At 23.5% G+C, this 8,988-nt stretch overlaps 1 long non-coding RNA gene across 1 annotated transcript; it reads left to right on the top strand.

Annotated features, from left to right (window-relative positions):
- The first annotated feature begins 1,304 nt into the window (after positions 1-1,304).
- LOC122857756 lies at positions 1,305-2,032 on the top strand. Its single transcript, XR_006374259.1, has 3 exons — positions 1,305-1,451; positions 1,693-1,846; positions 1,960-2,032. It is a non-coding gene; the product is annotated as an uncharacterized LOC122857756 (long non-coding RNA).
- Positions 2,033-8,988: the final 6,956 nt, after the last annotated feature.

Consider the following 8,988-nt stretch of genomic DNA (forward strand, 5'->3'; position numbering starts at 1 on the left):
CTAATTTTCACGTTTTTCATTATTTTAACGTTTTCTTTGTCTCCAACGCGTGGTGTAATAAATAGCATCATTTTCATTTATTGTACAATTGATAATAATAATAATAATAATAATATATTATTAGTTTTTTCGTATTATTTATTTGAATTTTTTTATTTGTAATTCGTAATTTATAATTTAATAATTGTATTTTGATAATTTTCGGAGTAGTTTTCGTATAACGTAAGAGGCTAGGTGAAAGAGGAGGAAGAGGAGGAGAGAGGAGTAAATATACGTTAAATAAGATAGCAGGGAAAAAGGGGGGAGGCGGAGTATAGATATACGCGGAAAAAAGTAAGAAATAAGAAGGAAAAAAGAGTTTGTACATGTTTTGTAAATATACTTTTTAGACTTTTTTTTGTTCCCTTTGTCTGTTCTCTCTCCCCTTTATATGTTATTATATTTAAGTATTTTTTTTTTTTTTTCTTTTGAATTTTTATTTCACACTTTCTTCAATAGATGGCATTCATGTCAGTTTTTTTTTTTTTTTCAAGACGCCATGTTGGTAAAAAAATTCAAATGACGTTTTAGGAAAACAAAGTTGTTGCTATGTGCTAAGTGACAACGACATCATTATTTATATACGAATCTTGATTTTATAAGTGAAAATTAGCTTCTACTCTTTTCTTTAAAATAGTATAGCATTTAATTTAAAAAATCTCACACATTTGTATATACATATAAACATTTTAGAGTAAATATATATTTTTTTTTCGTTATTTATAGGGTAAAAATTCAATGTTTGCGTAGAATGAATTAGTACAAAATATTCTGATTATCTAAGATCTAATGATTCCAAGTTGATAAAAAAAATATGAATAATAAAAAAATATTATAGGCGTCATTTTTCAAACTTAGCGCCTCATTTTTTAATTTACTGGAATCTGATTGGTGTATCAGATTAATCACGTGCATGTTGTATAAATTGATATAAGTAGGTGGCGCTAATTGCATATACATATGTAATAATAACAACATTTTATATCTGTCAAAAAATATCAATGCCCATAACCTTCAAATGTTAATAACACCACATGATGACATGTCATTGGAATAGGCATATAGCATATAGAAACAACTGAGGTGGCTGCTTGCGGCCGGCGAGGGCGCTAGTGGGTACAAAAAAGAAAGAGCAAGGATTAAGAGGAGGAGGAGGAGGAGGATAGATATAGATAGATAAATAGCAAGGGAGGAGGAAAAGGAGGAGAAAAAAGCATATAATTGAGTTTTTATTTATTTATTTGACATTTTTCAGACTTTAACGCAGTAGTTTTTGAAGAATCATTTGTTGTAATCGTTCAGCTGCGTTATTGAAAATCTGTTTAACCATCAAGTGTCGTTGATTCAACATCATTATCGTCATCATCAACGCGGTTTTCAACAGATTAATCATCATTCTCTATGACTGAATGGTAAGTTGAATTTTTATTTTTTTATTTTTAACAACTGTTTGATATTTAAAATTTCCATTTAATTATCAAATTTATATAAACATAATTTAATGTATAAAATGTATAATGGTATAAAAAAAGAAAGTGCAAGAGATAAGAGGAGGAGGATAAGAGGAAAAGAGCATACAATTGAATTTTTGTGTAATTTTTTTTTTTCCTGATTACAATAAAATAAATAATGTATTTATTTGACTTTTTCCAGATTTCAACGAAGTTATTGAAAAATTGTTTGTTGTCATCATTCAGTTGTTGAAAATCTGTTTAACCCTCAGTGCCGTTGATTCAACACCAACGTCATCAACATCATTATCACCGCGGGTTATAACAGATTAATCATCGTCCTCTCTAATTGAATAGTAAGTTGAATTTTTATTTTTTTATTTTTAACAACTATTTGATATTTAAAATTTCCATTTAAATATCAAATTTATATAAACATAATTTAATGTAAAAATTTTTTATTTTACAGATACCCAATAAGAGAGGACAAATATCATCTGAAAATATCTGTAAATATCTGTAAATATCTGTAAATATCTGACAAAATATCTGACAAAATATCTGAAAATATCTGAAAATATCTGTGAATATCTGTAAATATCTGAAAATATCTGAAAATATCTGACAAAATATCTGTAAAAATATCTATAAAAATATCTGAATAAATATCTGTATAAATATCTATAAAAATATCTGTAAAAATATCTGTAAAAATATCTATAAAAATATCTATAAAAATATCTGTAAAAAAAATATCTTTATAAATATATTTATTTGATCAATTAAAAATATATATATAAAATGATTAAAAGAGTAGGTCTTGAAAATTTAGGTTCTAATTGTTATTTAAATTCAATTATTCAAGTTTTACATGCAATAAAAGATTTTCGTGATGATATAATAAATAAAAATGAACATAATTCTTCTATAATTAGACAACTGAGTACATTATTTGAATCATTATCTATTTCTTTAGAACCTATAGCAAAATCACCAGAAGAATTTATAAAAAGTTTAAAAAATTCAACTTTCACTAAAAATTTTAAATATACAAGACAAGAAGATTGTTCAGAATTTTTAATTCAATTATTTGCATTATGTAATCAATATGAAGATTTAAAAAATAATTGGTAAAATTAAAAATAATACATAAATGTACAAATTGTAATAATACAACAATAAATATTGAAAGTTTTAATAATTTACAATTATGTTTTTCGTCAAATAAAAATTTAACAATACAAGATATGTTTGATAATTGTTTAAAATCAGAAACTTTAGAAAATGTAAAATGCGATAATTGCAAGGTAGAACGTGATAAAACAAAAACTACAGAAATAATACAAACACCATTACATTTAATATTATTATTGAAACGATCTAGTATAAAAAATAATATAATTAATAAGATACACGATTATGTAGAGTTGAATGAATCTATAAAAGTAAAAAATGAAAATTATGAGTTACATAGTGTTACTGTACATAATGGTGAAAAAATTAGAAGTGGACATTATTATACATATAATAAAGATATATCGGAAAATAAATGGTATATATATGATGATGATAAAGAAGTAAAAGATGTAACATTTAATGAAATTAAAAATTTAAAATCACCACATACACCATATATGGTAATTTATAAAAAAAAAGATGATAATGTTAATTTACCTGAAAAAAATAAACAAGTAAAAAGAAAAAATGATGATGATGATTATTTAATTAATAAAAAAAAATTTAAACCAAATAAAGATATAAAAAGAAAAATCGATAATAAAAATAGCGACATTTCTTGTATTGTTGAAAAAAAACAAAAAAATAATAATAATAATAAATTGGAAATAAGTAAAACATCAATATTTCATAGAAATAATATTATATCAGTTGATGATGATGATGATGATGATGATGATGGAACAAATAAATCAAATAATTTAACTCCAATAATAACAAATAATACAACAAATTCATTATGTAATAATATTAATAATATAAATATGAATTCTTTAAATAATACATCAAATTTATTATGTCAAAATATGAAAAATGCAAAAATTTTAGGATCAACTGATACTTTAGATATTGATATTGATGATTTACCAGATGATGGAAAATGGTCTATTAATAAATTAAAAGGAAAATGTATTGATTGTTATAGAATAGGACATGCAAGTAAAAAAAATAAACTTTGTGAATTAAGTGATTATAGACAAAAAATTACATGTAAAGATTGTAAAAAAAAAGGACATAAAAGTAAAAGATCAACATGGTGTTTATCTTATAAAAAAAATAAAATTGATGATGGTAATAATACATCAAAAACAATAAATGTAACAAATTCAATAAATAATTCAAATATAATTATTAAACAAATAAATCAATCAAAAACAACATCATCAATAATATGTAAAGATTGTAATGAAACTGGTCATGCAACAAGAAGAAGTAAAATTTGTAAAGATTATAAATTAACTCCACTTGAACGTAAATTTGGAAAAGATACCAAATTAGAAATGTATTCAGTACAAATGGGTCTAAATAATCTTTGTGATAATGAGTTAATTAAAAATGAAATAATAAATACAGTCAAAGAATTATCAGGACTTTCAATAGAAAAATCTATACAATTTGAATATTTTTTACGACATAAAGACCGTTGGTTATTAAATAAAATTATTACATCAAATACACTTCCTCGATTAGAGCATATTGGTAAATTTTTGCATAAAGATTATAAACCACAATCATCAAATGATGATGCAATTGAAATTGAAAAATTGACTAAAGAATTTCGTAAACTAAATTGTAATAAAAATGAAGAACGACGTCAATATGATTGTACAGGACGTTCACCATTATTTGATGAAGAATACAAAATATTTATAACTAATTTTTCCAATAATGTTAAAATGCATGCTGAATCAAGAGTTAGAAAATTTATATTACGAGAATTAAACAAAAATGAAGATAATGATGTAAAAAAAGAAAGAATTTCATGGTATAAAGCCAATAGAATGGCTATAAATTTATTTTGTAATGGTAAAATTGATGAAAAATTGGCTAACCATGAATTATTTATTAAACATAAAAATTTAAAATTTCAATCATTTTATGATAAATGGTGGCAATTTTTGGAATTTTTTATGGATCTTCAAAAATATATTAAATTTAAATTAGTACCAATACAATCACCAGGATTAAAATGTCAAACAATAACTACAACTGGTGCATTTACTTTATTACGTAAATTATTTAAAGATAAGGGTGCTCAATCTAGTCGTACTGGTGCACTTGATGATGATAAGCCAAATGAAATGTGGGATAAATTATTGCCAAATTTGAAAAATCATGAACGTATTAATAAAGCTTTTGCATACAGTATATCAACAAATGGAATATATGTATCAATTCATTGTGCTAGACCTATCGATGAGTCTAATGTTAAAAAAGATATATATAAAAAATCAATAAATATTGATGACTATGATGGAGTATATTCATTTGATCCAGGTGGTGTATATCCTTCAGCTGGTATTTTTGTTAAAAATATTAATGATATTGGTGATGAAACAAAAGAAAAAAAAATATTACTAAAAGCAACATCATGGCGTTATAGAACTGGTCAATATCATCGTAAATATAAATTACATAATTTAGGATATGATAAACTTGAAATATATCTTCAAGAATTAATGGAAATGGAACAATTTAAAGATATTGATGTTGATGATCCATCTAATTATATAAATATTACAAAATTTCGTTTAAAATGGTTTGACAGAGCTCAAATATTTTTTCAAAGAAGAAAAATTGCATGGTTATCATGGAATGCTAAAATTAATGATAGACGAGAATTAGCCAGATTTGTTAATTATATAAGATATGGTCAAGAAAAATATCATCCAAATAAAAAAGATTTGCCAAAACACAACAAAACAAAATATAAATATTTAAAATATGGACCAAAAACAGAACAACAAACAATAAGAATAAATAAAAATATTGAAAATGCTAAAATTCTGAAAACAAAAATGGCTGAAAATCGTAAAATTAAAACAGCAGCAAGAATTGAAAGAAGAGACAATATTTTAAAAAAATTAAAAGATAAAAAAAATAAAAATAAAGAAGTATCAATTAGTCCAGCTACAAATCCAGTTAATGAAGGTAAATTGAAAAAACAAAAAAAAAATAAAAAAAGTAAAAAAGAAAAAGTAAATTTACCAAAAAACAATGGAAAAGTACTGGTTTTTATTGGAAGAGTTGAAATGCCATCAGGTATCAAAGGACATGTCCAAGCACCATTATGTCGTATAACTCGAGAACTTGCTAAATGTCCAGATATTGATATTGCATTAGTAAATGAATATAATACTACAAAATTATGTTATAAATGTGGAGAAAAATGTTTTGTTAGTATATCACCAGACAGGTATGTATATTGTAAAAATTGTAAAACTGTCTTACATAGAGATATAAATTCTAGCAAAAGCATTATGAATTTAGCTCTTGCTGATTATGGTATAAAACCAACAAGTTTTGTTAAAAATTATTCATCTTATCGACCTAATTATAATAAAGTTGATAATATAAATAATCCATAATCAAAAATAACAAAAAAAAAAAAAAAATACTTAAATTAAGCGTAAAAAAAGACTGCATGTAATCTTCAAATTTATTGAAGATTGCATGTAGTTTTTTTTTACGTATGACCGAAAGGTTGCAACTGTTTTTATATTGAGCCAGAAAATTGAACATTTAAAATATATAAAAAAAAAAAAATTTGTAACTAAAATGTATATACAAAATATAAAAAAATAAAGTTTTCATAAGTATATTAAAATTAAAAAAAAAAATTGAGTATAAAGTTTGTTTTTTTTTGTTGTTTTTTAGTGAGTAGATATATATTTTTCTTTTTGTTTTACGTCCCTCTGAGTTTGGGTTAAAATAAAAGAGAGAAAAATATATATGCGACAGCTCCATTTAAAAGTAAACCAATTTCGTGGCTTGTTTAAAGCCCTAAGTCCGTCTACGTCTGTATGTCCCCTGAGTTATTTCGCGTAGGTAACGCGCCGTGAAATTACGGTGATATGCGAATCAATGGAATCCCACGAGGAGGGGTGGATAAAAAAAAAAAAAAAGGAACAGGGGTTCGAGAAAATAAAAATAGAATAATAATCATTGAATTTTATGACAAAATTATCAAATCATATTTTTTTTTAATTTACAATTGTTTATTTTTATCAGTCTCTTGTGATTCATTGACAATTGTTGATTTTTAATTTAACAATTTTTCTATTTTGTTATTTTTTTTTCATTACAATTTATTAACTCAATAACATTTCAATAATTGCTTTAATTATATTGACATATACGCAAGCCAATTTTTTTTTTAAATTACTCATAAAATTGAAAACTTTGTAGGATTAATTTGATCTAATCGAAATAAAATTTCCCTGCAGGCTTACATGTAAGTCAAATTGATAATTTTTAATTTAATTTTGCTAATTTAAATACATTGAAATAAAATACATATTTTTGTAAATTAAATTGATATTTTATTTCCCATATTTTTACTATTTAAATAGTATATTATAAATTTTTTATTTGCAGTGTGCTTGGATTGATGATGCACATTTTGTATTTCCTGTTAATTGGATGATAATGACAGCTGAAAAAAAATTTATACATACGTTTTTTCATTCTCAAGAGAGGGATGACACATCAGACACAATCATTTCCTTGAGTAAACGACTTGACTGGTATAATCATTATCATCAAAAAAAAAAAATATAAATAAAATGAAAGTCAAGTGAGGTGACTTTGAGACTTGGTTTTGTTTCATCAACAATAGCCACTTTTGAACACACTTTTTAAGTGTGTGACAATGAATATATATGTACACATATTTATTTATACACTTATGATAGACCGGAAGTTGTGGATAATGTGTTTGATCGAGGGCACGATGGAGACAGACCCGAGGATCATCATGACTGTCTCGAGAAAAGTATCCAATATCCGTTTCAATATATCAAATATACATATCAATACCTTTTATTTCATGTGTAGATATATATCTCATCACACTGCATACAAAATTCAAACACTCATCTATACCAATCAAAAAATATAAAAAATAAAAGGTAAATAAACTCGTGTGATGATGAAAAAAAATAATGACGCTTAAAAAAAATTATGTATATCATCAGTTTATTATAACAGAAGGACCCAATTATTTTATTTTGACAATTTCCGCTTTGCTAATAATAAAAAGACATTAATCTTTTTTTTTTATTTTTGATTACTCAATGCTGTTTAATTATTTAGAAAATATAAAAATTAATTAAAAAATTGGACGTCATATTGATGGGAAAATTAAAAAATAGTATTTTGTGTAACAAGGGCAGAAAATTGAGAATTGCGGATGAGTGGGTGCGCGCGCGTATTCATCAATTTCTTGATTAATTACACTATTTTGCCATGAATGTTTCGAAACCGAGATTTTGATGCATGTGACTTTAATAATCAATTAAATTAATAATAATAATTAATTGAATCAATAATAATAATCAATTAAATTAAAAATAAAAATTAATTTAATCAATAATATCAATTAATTTAATAAACAATAATAATCAATTAAATCAATAATATAATTAATTAAATTAATATCAATAATCAATTTAATAAACAATAAAGATCAATTTAAAAAATGATAATAATCAATCCAATAAATAATAATAATAATCAATTAAATTAATAATAATAATAATTAATTAAATCAATAATAATAATCAATTTAATAAACAATAATAATCAATTAAATCAATAATAATAATCATATAAATCAAAAATAAAAATTAATTTAATCAATAATATCAATTAATTTAATAAACAATAAAAATCAATTTAATAAATAATAATAATCAATCCAATAAATAATAATGATAATCAATTTAATTAATAATACTAATCAGTTCAATAAATAATAATTAATTTAGTTTTATAATAATATTCAATTGAATTGATCATAATAATCAATTTAATTAATAATAATAATAATTAATTTAATTTACACAATCAATATTTAATTAAATTAATAATTATAATCACACTGCATACAAAATATCAAACCAACGTGACTCTTGAATAATGTTATTTCCCCGGTGCTAATCCACCGCCGGGAGTGCACAAAATTTTCGACGCTTAGAAAAATTTTTATACACAGTTCTTATAACGAAGAGAGTGTATAGAATTTTCGCAGTGTCTAAAACTACGCCGACAGGAGAAGTTCCGGAATATGCCGTTTTCGAGGCTGAACGCATGCATCGAAAATCGAGGTTTCGATACATGAATGGCAAAAAATTAAATGGAAATAATGATCGTTTTTATTATTGTTTTTTGGAAATTAAATTTTATTTACAAGTAGATAATTCAGTATGTAATCAGACATAAATTATTTAAAATAAATTTTATTTTTTGTAATTTTATTATT

Source organism: Aphidius gifuensis, linkage group LG5 (assembly GCF_014905175.1).
Source record: "Aphidius gifuensis isolate YNYX2018 linkage group LG5, ASM1490517v1, whole genome shotgun sequence".
In the NCBI taxonomy this organism is placed as follows: domain Eukaryota; kingdom Metazoa; phylum Arthropoda; class Insecta; order Hymenoptera; family Braconidae; genus Aphidius; species Aphidius gifuensis.